We start from the raw sequence: 20234 nt of genomic DNA on the forward strand, positions 1-20234 counted from the left end.
ATCCTGGCTCTGTTGTGTGCTGCCTGTGTCGTCTTGATTGGAACCTTTCTGTGCCTCAGTTTCCTTATCTGTAAACAGCCAAATTGGTTGATGAAAAATAGTATCTCACTGTTGCCTGAATTTGAAGTTTTCTGTTGGTCATTCATGTTTCTTGGAATTGCTCGGTCGTACCCTCTGTCCACAGGAGGGTACGCCTCATGCTTTCATGGTGTGTGAAGGTGCTGTGTGTTCCTGCCACTTCCAAGTTTGGGGCTCTGGACCCCACCCTTAGCCTCTGATTATCCACCATCTTTGCTGTCTCTTCAACTTCTCCCTCTGTGTTGCCTCCTTTCCACCAATCAATACAATCAATTAAAATGTTGATTTCAATAATAAATTCTGGAGAAGGTGCGGAGAAAAGGGAAGCCTCCTACACTGTTGGTGGGAATGTAAATTTGTGGAGCCACTACCAAGAACAGTATGGATGTTCCTTAAAAAACTAAAAATAGAACTACCATATGACCCAGCAATCCCACTCCTGGGCATATATCTGGAGAAAATCATAATCCAAAAAGATACATGCACCCCCGTGTTCACAGCAGCACTATTCACAATAGCCAGGACATGGAAGCAACCTAAACGTCCATGGACAGATGAGTGGATAAAGAAGATTTGGTATATATATACAATGGAATACAATTCAGCCATAAAAAAGAATGAAATAATGCCATTTGCAGCAACATGGATGGACCTAAAGATTATCACACTAAGTGAAGTAAGCCAGACACAGAAAGACAAATATCATATGATATTACTTATATGTGGAATCTAAAATATGATACAGATGAACTTATTTACAAAACAGAAACAGACTCACAGACCTAGAGAACAGACTTACGGTTACCACACGGGAAGGAGGGTAGGGATAAATTGGAAGTTTGGGATTAGCAGGTACAAACTACTGTACATAAAATAGATGAACAACAAGGACTAACTGTATAGCACAGGGAACTATATTCAACATCTTGTAATAACCTATAATGGAAAAGAATCTGAAAAAGAATCTATATGTATACCTGAATCACTTTGCTGTACACCAGAAACTAACACAACATTGTAAACCAACTATACATCAATAAAATAAAATTTTAAAGTGTTGATTTTTAAAACACGCTCAAGTCTCTCCCTTTTTAAATAAATAAGTAAAAACTCTTGCTGAATGCTATGTCAGCCAAACTTCCTTTGCCAGCCGAACTTCCTATGGGCTGTCTATACCCATCATCTCTCTTCCCCATCCCCCTTTCTCAATCTCAGTCTGGTTGCTGTCCCACAGCCCCACCCAGATTGCTTGGGCATGGGCTCCCAGTGCTGCCAGATCCACTAGGCACCTCTGTCTTTATTCTTCCCGGGCCTCTTGCCTTTGACACTACCTCCTCCTCCCTCTTTCCCTTGTCTTCCTGGACCACAAACTCTCCTGCTTCCTGGGCTCCCTCCCATCTCCTCCCCTCTGCTCATTCTTTGCTGGTCCCCTTTGTAAGTGTCCCTCCTTGAATGTGCTTTTCCTCAGCCTTCCTCCTTGCTTCTTCTCCTCTCTCAGACTCTGATTGAGCCCAAACATACCTTCACTACTTTGTAAATGTGGTCCATTCTCAAATCTCTACCTCTTAACTCCGACGGCTCTTCTGAGCTCCCGATCAATATACCCAACTGGACACTCCCATTAAGACATCCCCTAGAGCCATAAAATCGATGTGTCTCAAATAAAATTAAATATCTTCTCTGCTAATACAGCCCTCCCCTTTGGTTTCTATCTTTGGGAAGGGTCAGACTCATCTCCCTGTTAAAGTGTCAGTGAGTCATTTTGAAAGAAATCAAAGCAGTGTTCCATTAATAGCTGAATTTTGGGAATAGAACGATGGAAGGGTGGCCGGGGCATCTGGGTCTTCTGATGTCACTGAAATCACAGATGCTACTGTGCTTTGTATTCTTGTCCTGTACAAGGCAGACCCTGATGCCTGAGAGACAATCAACACTTATAATTACTAAATGAATGGAAACTCATGGGACCAAGAGGAATAGCTTTTCACAGAGTGCTTTAGCTGGAAGGGCTCTCAAAGATCATCTGGTCCAACTGTAGCCCCGAGAGGAGTCTGTGGTCCTCAGCACATGTCTAGTGGTGCACAGAAGTGACCTCAGACCCTTCCCAATTCCCACTGTGATTTCCCAGGGGCCACTAGGCATGGCCATCAAAGATACCCCTGCGATGAGCTGGGAGTCTTGGCCCCAGGTAAGGGCATTTGATCTGACGTTGTTTTCCTTCACCCTCCAGGCCCCTGTCCTTAGGCGCCCTTGGAAAGGAGTGGGAACTCCGCGTTGCTTACAGAGGATTTTCTTACCTCTGGCTGGGCTCCCAGGCCTTGAAATCACGGGAAAGCATGAGCAGGTGTAGTTATCAACATCCCAGGGAGGGAAATGCTCTCTTTAAAAACATAATTAATTACAGAAATTTGAAGCGTACTAAGAAGAGAGAGACTAGTACAAAAGAATCTGCATGCATCCAGTCCCCAACTTCAACTCACTCCTGTCATACATGTAAGTCTCCTTCCCCTCAACACCTTTTTGTTTGGTTTTGTTCAATATCATTTTATTTTATTTTTTAATTTTTTTGTCATTCTTTTTTTAAAAAACTATTTATTTATTGGAGTATAGTTGATTTTTTCTTTTCACTGCTCCACACGGCATGTGGGATCTTAGTTTCCTGGACCAGGGATGGAACCCGCACCCCCTGCACTGGAAGCTCAGAGTCTCAACCACTAGACTGCCAGGGAAGTCCCCAAATAGAGCTGATTTACAATATCGTGTTAGTTTCAGGTGTACAGCATAGTGATCCAGTTTTATATATAAAACTTTTAAGATTCTTTTCTCTTATAGGTTATTACAAAATACTGAGTCTAATTCCCTGTGCTGTATCAAGATCATTTGAAAGCAGGGTTTCTCAAACTTTTTGGTCTCAGGACTCCCTTGCACTTTCAAAAGATATGAAGGACCCCCAAAAGTTTTGGTTTATGTGAGTTAAATTTTTGATACTTCTATTAGATATTAAAACTGAGAAACTTTAAAATATTTACTTATTAATTCATGTAAAAATTATAACACTTATTACATGTTAACATAAATGACATGCTTTTTAAGGAAAAATAACTATACGTAAACTAGTAAGAAGAGTGGCATTGTTTTACGTTTTTTACAAGTCTTTCCAATGTCTGGTTAATAGAAGACAACTGGATTCTTAATAGAAGAGAGCTGAATTCTTTTTGCAGTACGCGGGCCTCTCACTGTTGTGGCCTCTCCCGTTGCGGAGCACAGGCTCCGGACGCGCAGGCTCAGCGGCCATGGCTCACGGGCCCAGCCGCTCCGCGGCATGTGGGATCTTCCCAGACCAGGGCACGAACCCGCGTCCCCTGCATCGGCAGGTGGACTCTCAACCACTGCGCCACCAGGGAAGCCCTGTGCTTTTTTTTTTTCCTTAAATTTAAATTTGTCACCGTAGCCTGGAGAGCCCTCCATGGTAGAACACAGAAGTCTTTCCTTAACCATTTTGGTTGAACAGTTTTACTGAGGTATCATTTACATAGCATAAAATCTACTCATTATAAGTATATTATTCAATAATTTTAGTAAATTTATAGAGTTGTGCAAGCGTAGCCCGGTGCATCTTAGAACATTTCCATCACCCCAAAAAGCTCCTATCAGTAGTCAATCCTAACAACTCCAGCCCTAGGAAACCACTGGTCTGCTTTTTTATTTTTTTCTTTAAAACAGCTTTTCCTAAATATTTTATGTGGTCATATGGTCTTTTATGTCTCACTTCTTTCACTTAGCATAACGTTTCTAGCTTCATTCATGCTGCAGAATGTGTCAGCACTTTGTTCACTTTAAATGTCTAATTGTGTTCCACTGTACGACGGTACCACATTTTGTTTATCCATTCACCCGTCAATGGGCATTCGGATTGCTTCCAGTTTGGGGCTATTATGGATAACACTGCTGTGAACATTCACATATGTATCTTTGTATGAACATATACTTTGATTTCTATTGGCTAGATTCCTAGAAATGGAATCACCGGTTGTCCTCATTCATTTCTACAGTGGCATCGAACCCCATGGCGTAACTTATTCAACCAGTAACTTATTCAAGCAGTCCTCTATTGATGGACATTTGTGTTGTTTCAGCTTTCCTTTTTGCTATCGCAAAAACAGTGCTACAATAAATAGCCCGTGCGTGTGTAATTTATTCCATTTGCCAGTGTATCTTTTTGATCGATTCTTAGACATGCGTTTGCTGGGTCAAATGGCAACCACATATGCAGTTTGGCTAGATATTGCCAAGTTCCCCTCATAGATACTGTGTCATTTTTCATCCCTACCAACAGTCTGTGAGAGTTGTTTTCCATAGCCCTGCTGGCAGCCTGTATTATTCAACTCTTGTATTTTCATCAGTATGTGTAAAAGATGTTATCTCAGCATAGTTTTTAATTAGGAATGCTCTCTTTTCTAATGTGTCATTTCATTCACTCATTTATTCATTCATCCATGCCATACCGCAAAGAGGCAATGCCCCATAGGTTGCTCTAATTGCTATTCTTATTGTCACAGGTGCCAAGCAGAGCTCAGAACAAGGCAGGAAATATTCCTGCTACCCTGGAGCTTACATTCCGATAAGGAAAGGAAAATAATACAGCTAATTAATATGAACATGTTCACACAGTGGTAAGTACTCTGATGAGAACTGAAAGAGGGTGACAGATCAGTGGACGACATCCATTCGTTCAATTGCTGACTCACACCTACAGTGTGCGGGGCTCCAGGTGAAGTGCTAGAGCTTTCCTGGTCAAGGTGCAGCCAGTCTTTTGTGAAGGTGATGGGGGTGAGTGTGTACGCTGCCTTAGGTCATATAGAGCAGTCGGCACAAGCTGACCCTCTTCTACTGGGCCCTGGGGACACAGAGAGGAGCAGAGGTGGTCTCTGTTCACAGTCTAGTGGAGGAGAAAGACAATGAAACCAAGCCATTCCGGAAGAAAAATGCCCTAATAGTGCAGTGGGAGCATATGAGGAGATTCCAGAAAATTCCTCAGGGTGGTTGAGGCTCAGGGAAGTCCATGCAGGGCCTCTGAAGATGAGTGAGGGGGCCCGGCAGCCTTGCAGGGAGAGGGCATGTCGGCTGCCCTGGGCACGGAGTGCGGCCCCCGTGGTAGAACTGTGAGGTCATGAGGGTCTCAATCGATTAGGCAGCGTCTGAGGGGCAGGACAGCAGCCATAGTTGTTCTTCTCTTAGAGTTCTTAGCACTTCTTTGTTTGTTTGTTTTTAATTGGGGTATAGTTGCTTTACAATGTTGTCTAGCTCCTGCTGCACCGCGAAGTGAACCAGCCATATATATACACATATCCCCTCCCTTTTGGATTTCCCTCCATCCAGGTCACCACAGAGCACTGAGTAGAGTTCCCCGTGCTATACAGTAGGTCCTCACTAGTTATCTATTTCATACCCAGCGGCATATATACATTAATCCCAATCTCCCAATTCATCCCACCCCAACTTCCCCCCCTTGGTGTCCACATGTTTGTTCTCTACATCTATGTCTCTATTTCTGCTTTGCAAATACGTTCATCTGTACCATTTTTCTAGATTCCACATATATGCGTTAATATACGATATTTGTTTTTCTCTTTCTGACTTACTTCACTCTGTATGACAGTCTCTAGGTCCATCCACCTCACTACAAATAACTCAGTTTCATTCCTTTTTATGGCTGAGTAATATTCCATTGTATATATGTGCCACATCTTCTTTATCCATTCATCTGTCGATGGACATTTAGGTTACTTCCATGACCTGGCTACTGTAAACAGTACTGCAATGAACACTGGGGTGCATGTATATTGTTGAATTATGGTTTTCTCAGGGTATATGCCCAGGAGTGGGATTCCTGGGTTATATGGTAGTTCAGTAGGAGGGGTTTGGGCCGGGTGCTGCATTCTTGACCTGGGCCGTTGCCCTTCCCTCCCGTTTAGAAATCAGTGAGAGGTGATCCCTGGTCCCTGTGCTCCTGCTGCTGAGATAGTTCTCCTAGCCCAGTTTCAGCCACCCTACCCCCATCCTTACTGAGCCTGCTTCCAGAAAACGGGCCTCACTGACCAAGTCCAGTACCTCCCACTGCCACTGAACTTCTGTCTGACATGTGGCAGAGTTTCCCAAAGTGGTTTTCCAGAGCCCCTGCATCAGAATAACCTTGGATACTGCTGGTTAAAAAGTTAATTCCTGAGCCCTGCACAGGATATATAGAGTCAGAATATTTGGGCACAGAGATGGACATTTTCAATCAGCTCTCCAGGTTGTCCCTGTGTACACCAAAGTCTGAATGTCACTTTTCTAGGGTAGTGGTTCTCATCCGGGGTACTTGTTAGAAATGCAAGTTCTCTGGCCTTGTCCATGCCACCTGCATCGGGAACTCTGAGGGTGGGCTGGGCAGGCTGTGTTCTGACAAGCCTCGGGGTGATTCTGATGCACGCTCAAGTGTGAGAACCACTGGATTAAGGCCAGGGTCCTCCACCAAGGCTGCATGTTAGAATCACATTAGAGAAGTCCCAAGGAGCTTCTAAAATTCCTGCTGCTCAGGCCCCAGCTCCCAGGGATCCTGGTTTGGGTGACCTGAGGTGGAGTCTGAGCATCTGTGAGCTCCCCAGGCGAGCTGAACGTGCAGCCAGCGACGAGAACTACTGGTCCAGGACAGTGGTTCTCTGGGCGCAATTTTGCATATCACGGGACGCTTGGCGAAATCTGGAGACATTATTTGTTGTCACAGCACGGGCATGCCACGGGCATCTAGTGGTGAGAGATCAGGGATGCTGCTAAACATCTTGCAATGCACAGGATAGCTCCCGCAACACCCGGGCTAAAAGGTCAGTAAGGCCAAAGTTGAGGCATCCTGTTCTAGGGAAACAGTCATACCCAAGAATCTTAGCTTCTAGACTTAGCCCCACCCCTCCCCGCAATAAGATATATATTTGCAGAGTATTTTTTTATTCTCAGAAACAAGACATTCCATAGAGCTTAATTCTCACCTACATGACAACTAATACAGATATGCTTATACACACTAACATTCGTAAAAAGGTATCCCCGATACGCATGTAGATGCATGCAGAAAGATACATGTACGTGTTTGTCTGCACAGATGCCCGCACTCATATTTACTGAACCACACACATGGAGCCATACCCCCTACGGTAACTCACAGTCATTAAAGTGCACACACACATATACACACTCACACACTGACAACCCCATTTGTTAAGTGCAAGGGCCCTAGTGTCACCCAGAGTTCTCATGTTCTCCCCATCCCCATTCTTTTTTTTAAAATTAATTAATTAATTTATATTTATTTTTGGCTGTGTTGGGTCTTCGTTTCTGTGCAAGGGCTTTCTCCAGTGGCGGCGAGCGGGGGCCACTCTTCATCGCGATGCGCGGGCCTCTCACTGTCGCGGCCTCTCCCGTTGCGGAGCACAGGCTCCAGACGCGCAGGCTCAGTAGTTGTGGCTCACGGGCCTAGTTGCTCCGCGGCATGTGGGATCTTCCCAGACCAGGGGTCGAACCCGTTTCCCCTGCATTGGCAGGTGGATTCTTTAACCACTGAGCCACCAGGGAAGCCCTCCCCATTCTTGCTCTGCTTTGCCTGAATGGCCTAGGTATTGACATGGTGGAGACTCCACATGCCAAGGTCATGGTTGCATGTCCTTGGGGTGGCAGATAATCAGGCGGGGTGGAAGGAGAGCCTGTAGCGGGCATGGTGCTTGGGTGCAGCACGAGGGGACAGTGAGAAGGGACTTGGGGTCCCAGGCGCTCCAGGAACCTGAGCGAGATGAGGGCAGGGAGGGGAAAGGAGTCAGACTGATGCTCAGGGAACTCCAGGGGGAGAAAGGGAGGAAGGGAGGATGAGGGGGAGGGTGGACCTGAGCCAAGGTGCCCGATGGAGCACACTGCCATCGCTGTCTGCTTCTGCTGTCTCCTCAGCGCCTACTCAGATTCAGGCAGAAATATTTGCTAAGGGTTCACTCAATATTTCTTTAGACACCCATGCATACCTTAAAGGATGGTAGTGGAAAGCACATGGGTCTTTGAAGACAGGTAAAGCAGATCTGAATCCCAGGCCTGCCACTTGCATGGATAAGTTTCCCAAACTCTCTAATCCTTTTTTTTTGAATTAATTTTTTATTTTTGGCTGCGTTGGGTCTTCGTTGCGGACTTTCTCTAGTTGCGGAGAGCGGGGGCTACTCTTCGTTGCGGTGCGTGGGCTTCTTATTGCGGGGGCTTCTCTTGTTGTGGAGCATAGGCTCTAGGCACGTGGGCTCAGTAGTTGTGGCACACGGGCTTAGTTGCTCTGCCGCACGTGGGATCTTCCTGGACCAGGGATCGAACCTGTGTCCCCTGCATTGGCAGGTGGATTCTTAACCAGTGCGCCACCAGGGAAGCCCTAAATTTTTTTTTATTGAAGTATATTTGATTTACAATGTTGTGTCAAACTCTCTGATCCTTGGATTTCTTAGGTAAAAAGTGGGGATGACAATACCTACTCCAAATGGCTTTGTAAAGATTAAATTGCATGATATGTATACATTTCTTACAAAGTGCCTAGCACAGGGTAAGCCCTTAAGAGTACTAGATCCTTTCTCTTACCCTCCATCTCCTCCAGGTATTTTTTGTTTTTTATTGAAGTATAGTTGATTTACAATGTTGTGTTAATTTCTGCTGTACAGCAAAGTGACTCAGTTATACACATATATACATTTAAAAATATTCTTTTCCATTATGATTTATCCAGGATAGTGGATATAGTTCCCTGTGCTATACAGTAGGACCTTGTTGTTTATCCATGCTATATGTAATAGTTTGCATCTACTAACCCCAAACTTCCAGTCCATCCCTCCCTATACCCCACTGCTTTGGCAACCACAAGTCTGTTCTCTATGTCTGTGAGCCTATTTCTGTTCCTCCAGCTACTTTGGACTCATTCATATATGTCTATTTCCTAGAATAAAAGCCTCATCATGCCTTATTGAACTGGAAAACATTTCCAGAAACATGATAAGTGAGTTAAAGGATATGACCATTTTGATGACCTTTCAGATTACTGTCGATTGCTTTTCAAATACTATTTCTGGATATTTTTTTCCAACGGACGTCTCTCAAAGAGATGAAAAACTTATGTATGAAGGTGTTCATTTCGGCATTATTTATAAGAACATCATTATACAACAGAAGGATAATAACTGACTTAATCCTGTTAGGAATAAGGCAGCATGTAGTCAAATAAGCAATTAATGGTTAAACCACTTGTGAATGATACTACTTCTTGATAGATCATTGATCAGCTGTTGAATAATAAAGACAAATACTAAATAGTAAAATTTAAAACTCTACCTGACAAAATGAAAAGAGAAAGCTTGAAATAGATTCTCAATAGATTCTCAACAATTGTTACAATGTTTTAATACACACACATTCGAATACAACTTTAGATAATACTTTAAAATGAAGCTTGGCAAACTTTTTCTGTAAAGGGCCAGATAGGAAATATTTTAGGCTTTACAGGCCGGATGGTCTCTGTCACTGCCCAGTACTCAGTACTGCCCCTGTAGTGTGAAAGCAGCCATAGACATACAGTATGTGAATGAATGAGCATGGCTGCTTTCTAATAAAACTTTATTTACAAAAACAGGTTGCAGGCTGGATTTGGCCCACGGGTCAGTTTGCAAACCCCTGCGTTAAAGGGAAAAGAGGGACTTACCTGGCGGTACAGTGGTTAAGACTTCACCTTCCAGTGAAGGGGGTGCATGTTCTATCCCTGGTCGAGGAGCTAAGATCCCACATGCCTCGTGGCCAAAAAACTAAAAACATAAAACAGAAGCAGTATTATAACCAATTCAATAAAGACTTTAAAAAAAAAGGTTCACATTGAAAAAACTCTTTAAAAAAAATAAAGGGAAAAGAACTGTGTTTGTGAATATATGAGAATATTTTTCTAAGTTTCCTTTTATAACCTTACTATATGACCATCTTTTAAAAGTTTAAGAAAAAGGTGGACATATAATATAAAAATGGGCAAAAGTCCTGACCTGATGATTCACAGAAGGAATACCACAATACCATAAACACAGGAAAAATGAAGTATTCACCACTTTTGAAATATGAAATGGAACTTTTAAGAACCCCAAAATACTTAGTGCTCACAGAAGTATAGTGAGGTAGTCATGCTATTACAGTACCAGTTGGAAAGTCAAATGGCAACACTTCTCTAGTCAGAAAGGTGTTAATATGCCAAGAGTCTGCCACTGTTCAAAGCCAAAACTTCAGAAAATATAAGTAATGAGGGGCAATTCATCCAACCAACTATGAAAACAAAACGTAAAGTTTGAGTAATGAAATTAATGTGGAACATAGGAGAGAGACAGAACAATGGAAAAGGAGAAAATGTTCAGAAATAAACACCAAAGTATGTGGGAATTTATTGTATCTTATAGGTGGCATTTCTGATCAGAGAGCAAAAATATTAGGACAACTGGACAGCCATTTGGAAAGAAAACCTGGATCCCTACCTCACACCTTCCCCCCAATTAATTCTATATGAAAGATTTAAAGAAAAAAAAAACCTATAAATGTACCTTTAAAAATTGGGCAGTTTTTTTTAAAAGAGCAAACTCAGAGAGAGGAAGGCCTTTTAAAGTATGCTGCAGAAACCATAAACAATATGACTGTGGGATAATATTTTTCTTAAAACTTTTTTTCAGACTTAGGGCTTCCCTGGTGGCGCAGTGGTTGAGAGTCCGCCTGCCGATGCAGGGGACATGGGTTCGTGCCCTGTTCCGGGAAGATCCCACATGCCGCGCAGCGGCTGGGCCCGTGAACCATGGCCGCTGAGCCTGTGCGTCCGGAGCCTGTGCTCCTCAACAGGAGAGGCCACAACAGTGAGAGGCCCGTGTACCGCAAAAAAAAAAAAAATTTTTTTCAGACTTACTGTATCAGAAAATTATAAAAAATTTGATAACACTGTGTTGGGGATGGTGTGGGAAAACATGTCCTCTTATGCTCTGCTGTATTGAAATGTAGTGATATCTAGCTAAATAAAAACGCATATACCCTCTGACTCAGCAATAATTTCACTCCTAAATATTTACTTTATAAATATAATTGCACATTTAAATGAAATATATATAAAGGTCATTATGTCTTTTAATATTGCTTGTAACAGCAAAAGATTGGAAACAAAAGCTTAAATGTCTATCAACAAGGGAGTTAAAAATAATACTGTATACGTTACATGTATTCATACAAGTGAAAACTGTGAAAATTATGTCATTATGAAAAATGACAATGCTCTTTCCTTACTGATATGGAAATATTGCAAGACATCTGGTTAAGTGAAAAAGGCATGGGGGAAAATTGTGTTTATATCATGCTAAAATTTTATTGGACAGAAAAGGAAAACGTATACTTATAAAAGTGTAGACGGTTTCTGGAAGGATATATGAAAAACTTGTAAAAGAGGATGTATCTGGGGAGAAGAGATGGGTGGCTAGGTGGAGGAAAGGGAAATAAACTTAGTTTTCATTGTATATCCTTTTTTAAGTTCTTTAAATTTATAATAAAGCATTACCTATTTAAAATTTAGATTTCCTAATAATATTTAAAGACTCAGGGAAATATTTTTCTCAACAGCATCCCCTATTTTTCCACTTGGATGGCTAAGAACCAACTAAAACTCAACATGTCCAAAGCTGCACCCCAGATTCCGCCCAGAATCTGAAAATCACGGAACTATCAACGGCTTCGATCTCTCACATCCTACGTCCAAACTCTGGCCACACTCGGTTTCTTGTTATTCCTAGAAAATGCCAAGCACCGTCCAGTCTTTGGGCCGTTGTACTGGCTGTGCTGTCCCCGCTGGAGGGCTCCTCCTCGCAACCTGCATGCTTCACGCCCTCTCTTCTCTCAAGGCTGTGTCCATAAGTCACCTCACTGAACTGAGAAGGAACCAGCCCTCTAGCCAGCACTCCTGACCCACTTCGCTTAAAAAAATTACAGGGTATCCATGACCTTTTAGCATAATGTACAACTTCCTTTTATATTTGTTGTCTATCTCTTACTAATTGACTAAGCTTCATGAGCGCATTAATTTTTGCGTATTTTGTTCATTGATGTTTCCTTCGTAAGCCCACAAAACTATTCAGTAAGCCCACAAAACTATTCGCTGAGTGAACGAATTCATTAATGTAAAGTTTACAGAGCACAATATAAAATTGCACCTACAGTATAATGAGTTTTGTAGAAAAATATATTTAAAATATTTAAAGATTTTTTAAAAAAGATGTTACATTATGGGCCTTTGCGTATTTTGCAATATTTTTTCCTCCTGTTGCTCGCGAAAGAGTATTCTCTCATTGATGGCTTGGCTTCTTCTCCTCCAATTTCTGGGGGAAGGAATGTATCTGCTTAGCTCAGATTCTTCCAGGTAGAATTGGGGAAATGGGCAGAAAGAAAAGATGAACTGCAAGAAGTGAAACAAGTTTAATTAATTTAATATTGGGAATGGAAGCAGAGTCTCTGAGAGGAAAAAGAAACTTGAAAAAGGTGAGGGAGGGAAAAAGGGAAGAGAAACCCCTTGATGTTGGGCTTTATGAGAGACTTTTGCTGGTAGGTGAGAGTGAGGGCTAAGGAGTTTGGGGGAAGCTGCAGGGTGTGGGAGGTGACAAGAGGATGGAAATGGGAAAGAAAATTTTAAGAAGTGTTTCTATTGATTATAAATGAGATTGCCTTTGATTTTCTTTAAGAATCTCTGGTGAAGATCTCAATGGCTTTTGATTACTTGCTGGCACTGGACCACATAAATTCTTGGCTTTTTTAGGGAGAAAGAAATATATGGCAATATCGTAAAAAGGAACAAAATTGTGTCATTTGCAGAGATGTGGATGGACCTAGAGGCTATCATACAGAGTGAAGTAAGTCAAAAAGAGAAAAACAAATATCGCATGTTAATGAATACGTGTGGAATCTAGAAAAATGGTACAGATGAACTTACTTGCAAAGCAGAAATAGAGACACAGATGTAGAGAACAAACGTATGCATACCAAGGGGGAAGGGAGTAGGGTGGGATGACCTGGGAGATTGGGATTGACATATATACACTACTATGTTTAATAGCTACTGTATAGCACAGGGAACTACTCGGTGCCCTGTGGTGACCTAAATGGGAAGGAAATCCAAAAATGAGTGGATATGTGTATACGTATAGCTGATTCACTTTGCTGTACAGCAGAAACTGACACAGCAGTGCAAAGCAACTATACTCCAATAAAAAAAAATATATATATATATATGGCAACATTACAAATGGTTTGTTCAGGGTGGTGGCTTTCTGTATTATTTTAATTTTCTTCTGTATATTTGTCTGTACTTTTCACATTTTCCTCCATTATAAATGTATTCCTTTTATAGTATAGAAGGACATGATTTAACATTTTTCTTTACCCTTCATCCTTCAAAGAGTCTCTGTAGCAGCCAGTAGCTGCCTGAGGCATCTGTCCTTTGCCTGCCTATTTTAGGCAGGCTCCTGGACCAGGAAAGGGAACCTGCTGTGCTGCAGACGGAGTCTTCTCCTGACCGTGGCTCTGGCCCTCTTCCCTCTGACTCTCACATGACTCGCACCCTGGCTGGCTCTGTTCTGTGCTGGCCTCAGCTCCCCAGTACCCTCCGCAGCTGGCTGCTTTGGGTGGGGTCCTTTGTCTTAGCTCTGGCCCTTTGGACCGGAAACTGAAGCCGATCTACCTTCATCTCTCCCGAAAATGGAGGTTTGGTTAATAGCCGTACCCATCTGACTCTTGTACATGAAATCTTTGGTTTTTTAATTTTAAATTTTATAACATTTCATCATGATACTCAGCAGGGGCTACCCTTCCACATCATAAGAGTGGTGGCTTTGGGCTGCCACCTAGGGTCACCAGTTGTTCTGGTTTGCCCAGGACTGAGAGGGTTCTTGGGACAATGGCCTTTTCAGTGCTGAAACTGTGAAAGTCCCGGGCAAATCAGGATGAGTTGGTCACTGCTGTCATCACAGGCACCAGTAGGCTTTATCGCCACTGTCTTAGTTGACTTCTGAGGTTAGCAGTGAGGACACTCTCCTCACTCTGATACAAGTATGTTCTCTCCACAACAGGTGAAGACCATGCCCGCTTCTCTCCCCAATCATGGCAGGAATCAGATTAAAATGCAGGAATTTTCCTCCACGTCTGTTGCTCTAGAGGGACTGACAAAAGTGTCAGAGCAGGAGAAGGGGCTCCACACCGGCCCACGCCACCAGCGGAGAAACACAGCCCAAAGGAAACATGGCTGAGGGGCTCCAAAGGGTCTTCTACTCAGATACTGTTCCCGGTACAAACAATACGGCTCTTCCCTGGGGTTGTGCAGACAAGAGCTGTACCTCTACAAACAGGTCAGCTCAGTGCTCCCAGTTCCTGGAAATTTGCATATCATGAATCTCCTTTGAGAGTTGAGAAGGGTTTTTAGACAAAATTATTTTAAAAACACAAGGCTCTCACAGGACCCAAAAGCACAAACTCACAGCTTCTAACTAGGTTAGCTAAACAAGGACACTCCTTGGAGGGAACTGCTAGCACAGACTCTATTTTAGGCTTTTCAGGGGAACACTGGTGATCATGACTTACACTGGATAGAGTGACTATTTAGGGACATTTATTTTTGCTGAAATATTTGCTGAGTATTTTTATAAAGCACTTCAAATCTGAAAAGATAAAAACAATTTCTGTAGGAGCCTTTAGAAGAGGGTGGGAAGGAAGATGGTGATCATAACACTGTAGCACTTATGTTGTGACACTTTCTGATACATTCAATGCCATTTCTTTAGAGTGAAGCTAAGGAACCAGAGCAGAGATGACAGCATAAACTTGGCATGAAACAAATGTTGTGAGCTTGGTGCCTCTGTTGGTTTTCCCACAGCTTTCATCTTCCCAAAGGGATAGGATAATAACTAAAGTTCCAAGGAGGCAATGACTCCTTCCATTGGGTGGAAATGGGCGGTTGGGAATTGTGGATGCATTCAGGTTTTGGGATTTGGTTTTCAGGCAACTTGCCAGGGATGGGTTCCAGCCACCCAGACCATTGTCATTGTGCCTCGTCCAGGAGCACTTGCACCCCTGCTTCTCAGAAAGAGTTAGGGAGTCTTGGAGGAATGGTATACCTGAGAGCCTTAGTCCTGCTTCCACATTAACATTATCTGGAAATCTTTTAAAACCATTCACGAGGGCTTCCCTGGTGGTGCAGTGGCTGAGAGTCCGCCTGCCGATGCAGGGAACACGGGTTCCTGCCCCGGTCCGGGAGGATCCCACATGCCGCGGAGTGGCTGGGCCCGTGAGCCATGGCCGCTGAGCCTGTGCATCTGGAGCCTGTGCTCCGCAACGGGAGAGGCCACAGCAGTGAGAGGCCCGCGTACCGCAAAAAAAAAAAACAAAAAACAAAAAAAACATTCATGCTTGTGTTCTCCTCCATTCAAGTAAACAACTTCTGAGGGTGGGGCCCAGGTATGGATACTTTTTTTTTTTAATACTCCAGGTAAATTCTAATGGACAGCCTGCGTGAGAACCACTGCTGAAATTCAATGCTGTTCAAACTTGAATGAAATAATCACAAGCTAGGTAGGTGGATAGATAGATTGAATGATAAATAGTTGGATAGATGGGAGATGCGAGAGGGAGAGAGAGAAACAAATATATAACCCATATGAATAATAGATGAATAATAGTGATTATCTGTGGTTAGGGAAATTATGAACAATTTTATTTACTTTATGTCTATTTTCTAATCAACTGTGAAACACCAACAGAAAAAGGATTAGAAGATATAATGAGTAATTTTACAGAAAGATAGACAATAAGCATTAAAAAAAATCAACTTGACTAGTAATAAAAAAATAAAAATTAAAACAATGACCTGATACATTTTAAAATGATCCTACTGGCACATTTCTTTAATAATGAGATCCAGAAAGGCACCCAGGATCTCTGTGTGTTCTTTCTCACGACTGCATGTCAATCTACAATTACCTCAAAATTAAAATTTTAATTTAAAAAAATGATACAAAAAAGAACAGATGCATACTAGAAAGACTGATTCAAAATATTGGAAAGAGAAAATATAGCTGTGGGGAAAAGCCCGATAGATGTGACAACCTCCACTGGACAGAGTTAAGAGAATAAGTGAACTTGAACCATCAGGGACCAGGAAGATTACCTAGTCCAGGACGTGAAGACTCAGGCGTCTGCGGGAGTAGGAAGTCTCAGAGTGAGTGAAGTGGGATGACCAGGGACTACGGTGAACAGAGAGGACACATCCTTTCTAAAGAGGCATCCACTACTCACCTCCAAGACGTTTTTGCCAAGCGAGGAAGCAAACCCAGTGTCAGATTTTCCAATTTTTTTTAGAAAAAGTAAAATCTGAAGTTTAATAAGAAATCGTCCCATTTTTAAACGTTGGCAACTAATTGAAAAATTCCAAAATGCTATGCAGGTCAAATAAAATTAACTGTGACTTGTATTCAAAGTTAAAAAAACAAAAATGAGATCCAGTGTGGTTGATGATGCATTTAAAAATGAGCAAGGGGTAATGAAAATTGGTACAATCTTTCTGGAGGACACATTTGCAATCTGTATGAAAAATATTAAAATTTTGCATACCTTTTTGTCTAAAATCTCAACTATTTTGCTCTAAGGAAATAATTCTGAAATCTGAAAAAGATTAACTAAAAGATCTTCAGTGCAACGTTATTTACAAAAAAGAGAAACTCTGTGAAACCTTCACATCTTTAGCAGAATTGAGTAAAGAAATTATGGTTCATGCATACATCAAAATATAATGTAGCCATTAACAATGAAGTAGAAGAACAGCATGAAATCATGTGGAAATAAGTTCTCAGAGTGAAAAAATATATAATTTAAATCGATAGCTTTAGAGCTGATGTTTTGAGGAAGGAAAGGATGCAGTATAGAGTATACTCTGTTTAATTCTAGCTTTGTAAAATTATACTTATATTACATATTATAAATATTGTATATAATCTCTTTTTATTGCTCATCTGCACTTTCCAAGTTTTCAATAACAAACCCTGCTATGGTCACCTTATCCATTTCCTATTTTTTTCTTGCTAACAGAATTCTATTTTCATTGGGGTGGCATTAGACCCTACCAAAGAAAGGCGTCATTTCTTGGTCTAAGCCAACCATAGCAATCTTGCTTTCTGTTTCCCCAACATGTCTTGCATCTGACTGATTTCTAACAAAGATTCAAGGAGGAGTCGGCTGTGAGATGTACCGGGGAAGGTGTGTTCATCTGATAGAAGGGACAGATGTGTCTGGCTCTACTCTTGGCAGTTTTCCTGTCTGGAAAGTGGATGTCGTGGCTGGAGCCATAGTCATGGCCTTCTAGCACACTTAAGGGAAAGGCTACCAGCATCACTGCTGGTCCTGAAAGTTCTGAGCCTCTGAACCATCAGTAACAACTGCCCACCTTCAGACATTTTGTTATGTAAGAAAACAAGTCCCTCTGTTTAGATGGAGTTTTCTGTTACTTGCAGCAGAAAGCATTTCTAACTGATTTAAATGTGCCCTAAAAACGCTTGAAAGAAACTATTTTTTTAAAAAAATTAAGAGGTGGAGGGCTTCCCTGGTGGCACAGTGGCTGAGAATCCGCCTGCCAATGCAGGGGACACGGGTTCGAGCCCTGGTCTGGGAGGATCCCACATGCCGCGGAGCAACTAAGCCCGTGAGCCACAACTGCTGAGCCTGCGCGTCTGGAGCCTGTGCTCCGCAACAAGAGAGGCCGCGATAGTGAGAGGCCCGCGCACCGCGATGAAGAGTGGCCCCCGCTCGCTGCAACTAGAGAAAGCCCTCGCACAGAAATGAAGACCCAACACAGCCAAAACTAAATTAATTAATTAATAAAAAATTAAAAAAAAATAACTTTCTGATAAAAACAATGATTTTAAAAAAAGTGGAAAAAAAGGACTGGAAGAATAAGTCTGTATCTTATCTGTATTTTCTAGAATATACCTGTAACGCATTTGTAATAATAATCCAGTAAAAGTTATTTCAAATTTTCTAATAGTCTGGAGCACATCCAATCCCGGCAATGCTGGTCTCCCAAGACCTGGCAGTCCTGGTATTGATTTGCTGTGTGATCTTGGGAAAGCACCTCATCATTCTAGAACTCAGCCTCCCAAACTGTGTAGTGACAAGGAATCAAATGATTCTTAAGGCTCCTTGTTAGCAGCTCCAGCGAAAGAGCTCAGTGCTCGTCTCTGAGTCTGTCATTCTCTTCCCTATGGACAATGACTGATTGAACAGATACTCTATGCAGGGAAACTGCTCAAGAATGGGAAATAAACACTATACTTCCTTGGCTTAAAAACAGGGGGCAGGGACTTCCCTAGTGGCGCAGTGGTTAAGAATCCAGCTGCCAATGCAGGGGACACGGGTTCGAGCCCTGGTCCGGGAAGATCCCACATGCCACGGAGCAACTAAGCTCGTGCGCCACAACTACTGAGCCTGTGCTCTAGAGCCCGTGAGCCACAACTACTGAAGCCTGCGCGCCTAGAGCCCGTGCTCCGCAACAAGAGAAGCCACCGCAATGAGAAGCTTGAGCACCGCAACGAAGAGTAGCTCCTGCTCGCTGCAACTAGAGAAAAGCCCGCACTCACCAACACAGCCAAAAATAAATAAATAAAGTATAAATAAATTTAAAAAAACAAAAAGAGAGGGCATACTCATGGATACAGAGACCAGATTGGTGGTTACCAGAAGTGGGGAGGGCATGGGGGGTGTGGGTGAAATGGGAAAAGGGGGTTAAACAATGCAAACTCCCAGCTATAAAATAAGTCATGGAGATGTAATGTACAGCATGGGGACTATAGTTAATAACACTGTACTGTATGTATATTTGAAAGTTGCTGAGACAGTCAATCTCAAAAGTTTTCACCACATACACAGAAAATCTTGTAACTATGTATGGTGACGATGTTAACCAGACATTTATTTCACAATATATACAAGTATCGAATCATTATGTTATACACTTGAAACTAACATAATGCTATAACATAATGATATAATTATATCAATAAAAAACAAACAACAACAACAAACCCAGAGTGCACAGGGAACTAAGCCACCAAAGATCACTTTATAATTTTCTTTGTGGTGTCAGAATACCATCTAATGTGATTCTCTTCTGTTAAGTGTGGAGGGAACTCTCCCCAAATCTCCCAACCAAAGCCCAAATTCTATAACACGTTCTTTCTAACACCTTCTTACTGAGATGCTCCATGCTTTTCCATGGTGTGCTTTCCCCCTTGCTGCAACAGGTAATAAATCCAACTTGTTCAACTACAGGTGTGTTCCTGGAGGTCTTTGATTAGAGGGCACTGACAATATTAAGCATTCAAAACCATTTATTGCTATTATTAGCAATTGCTATTTTATAAATTTATTTATTTGGCTGTGTTGGGTCTTCGTTGTTGCACACGGGCTTTCTCTAGTTGCGGTGAGCAGGGCTTCTCTTGTTGCGGAGCATGGGCTCTAGGCTTGCAGGCTCAGTAGTTGTGGCTCGCGGGCTCTAGAGTGCAGCCTCAGTAGTTGTGGCGCACAGGCTTAGTTGCTCCGTGGCATGTGGAATCTTCCCGGACCAGGGCTTGAACCCGTGTCCCCTGCATTGGCAGGCGGATTCTTAACCACTGCACCACGAGGGAAGTCCCAGCAATTATTATTTTAAAAAATAATTATTACAGTAAGTCCCCTACATACGAACCTTCAAGTTGCGAACTTTAAAAGATGTGAACGTGTGTTCTCGTGTCCGATCACGTAAGTTAATTCACGAGTCTGGAGTACATTGTCATGTGCGTGCATCCTCTACAAGTGGTTGTGCTTTTGTGTACTTCACTGTACAGTGCTGTATAGAGTACAGTGGATGTCCAGAAGCAAAAATAAAAGCAGAGGTATATAGCTGATTGTGTTAGTTGGGTACCTAGGCTAACTTTGTTGTACTTATGAAAAAACTGGACTTATGAACGCGCTCTCGGAATGGAGCTCGTTTGTATGTAGGGGACTTGTATTGTTATTAATCATGTGAGTCTAGC

The 20234-nt window shown here is 42.4% G+C and overlaps 1 long non-coding RNA gene across 2 annotated transcripts in view; it reads right to left on the bottom strand.

The window, feature by feature from the left end:
- The window catches only part of LOC117196013 (uncharacterized), a 67114-nt gene that overhangs the window by 18788 nt on the left and 28092 nt on the right, over positions 1 to 20234 (bottom strand). For both annotated transcript variants that reach the window (XR_007474924.1, XR_007474925.1), the window contains exon 3: positions 9827 to 9926. This is a non-coding gene — a long non-coding RNA (uncharacterized LOC117196013). The remainder of the gene's footprint in view (positions 1 to 9826; positions 9927 to 20234) is intronic.

The sequence above is a fragment of the Orcinus orca genome, chromosome 2 (assembly GCF_937001465.1).
Source record: "Orcinus orca chromosome 2, mOrcOrc1.1, whole genome shotgun sequence".
Lineage (NCBI taxonomy): Eukaryota > Metazoa > Chordata > Mammalia > Artiodactyla > Delphinidae > Orcinus > Orcinus orca.